Below are 1,305 nucleotides of genomic sequence, written 5' to 3'. Positions count from 1 at the left end.
GTCCCAGGCCCAGGGCAGGTCTCTCCTACTCCTGGATACTCACACTCACCTGGGGACATTCATCTCACCCCCCTTGAAGCTGACTCTGGGGAGGGGGGGTGGTCCCTTCTCAGGTACACTCACCATCTGCTTTCTTGTTTTCCTTCCAACCTTCTAACGTTCTTCCCCTTGGGAGATGGAGATGGGCAGGGGGAACCCAGCTCAGCAAGTATCCTGAGCTAAATCACTACAGCTTACACCTGGATTACGACGGTGATCTTAACACCCAATAATTTGACAATGTTGTTCTTGCTTTTAGTCCCACCTTGAACTCCAGAGACCTTTTATGTAGCGGCCTGTGTACAGAAAGATCTCAAGACGGTAAAAGAAGGTTTGGAGGGGGAAAGGCCATATGTAGCAGCTGGGTAACACCCAACACCAATGAGAGTGCAAAGTGGCATCTTCTCCCTCTAGGAACATAATGTGACGAAGAGACAGGACGAGGCAGCCCATGTCTTCATCCACGCTTCATACACACACTTCACTCCTCACCTGCCTCCCCAGGCTGTGTAGACTCCTGCATAAAGGAGGTGTTTCCTCTCTTCTTGTCTGTGTTGGCGACCTTCTGAGGTTAAATGACAATAGAACCATAGGTGTGCTTTACTCAGCATAGTCTACCAAGCATTTTACGACCTTTAGTTCATTAGGTTATCACATCCCCATTTTACGGAAAGGGACACCAAGGTTCAGAGAGGTTAAGGGATTTGGTCTGGGCAAACCAGAGAAAGATAACAATCATCAGGGCTTACAGTCTTCTGTTTCTAAATCCTTTGTGAAGGGTGCACTCATAGGAGTGCCCCATCACCTTGCAGTAAGAACAAATGACAAAGTGAAAAGCCCAGTGCTTGCTTTGACAGCACATATACTAAAATTGGAACAATACAGAGAAGATTAGCATGGCCCCTGCGCAAGGATGACACCCGAATTCGTGAAGCGTTCCATATTTTTAAGACCTAAATGTAAGGCCAGACACTATAAAACTCTTAGAGGAAAACATAGGCAGAACACTCTATGACATAAATCACAGCAAGATCCTTTTTGACCCACCTCCTAGAGAAGTGGAAATAAAAATAAACAAATGGGACCTAATGAAACTTAAAAGGTTTTGCACAGCAAAGGAAACCATAAACAAGACAAAGAGACAAGCCCCAGAATGGGAGAAAATATTGGCAAACGAGGAAACTGACAAAGGATTAATCTCCAAAATATACAAGCAGCTCATGCAGCTCAATATCAAAAAAACAAACAACCCAATCCAAAAATGGG

The 1,305-nt window shown here is 45.1% G+C and overlaps 1 non-coding gene across 1 annotated transcript; it reads left to right on the top strand.

Annotated features, from left to right (window-relative positions):
- The first annotated feature begins 880 nt into the window (after positions 1 to 880).
- LOC137213694 (U6 spliceosomal RNA) lies at positions 881 to 987 on the top strand. Its single transcript, XR_010938317.1, has one exon. It is a non-coding gene; the product is annotated as a U6 spliceosomal RNA (small nuclear RNA).
- The last annotated feature ends 318 nt before the right edge of the window (positions 988 to 1,305 follow it).

Source organism: Pseudorca crassidens, chromosome 19 (genome assembly GCF_039906515.1).
Source record: "Pseudorca crassidens isolate mPseCra1 chromosome 19, mPseCra1.hap1, whole genome shotgun sequence".
NCBI classification, from domain to species: Eukaryota; Metazoa; Chordata; class Mammalia; order Artiodactyla; family Delphinidae; genus Pseudorca; species Pseudorca crassidens.
The sequence above is the reverse complement of the archived record's forward strand: the minus strand, read 5'-3'. Positions and strand labels throughout refer to the sequence as shown.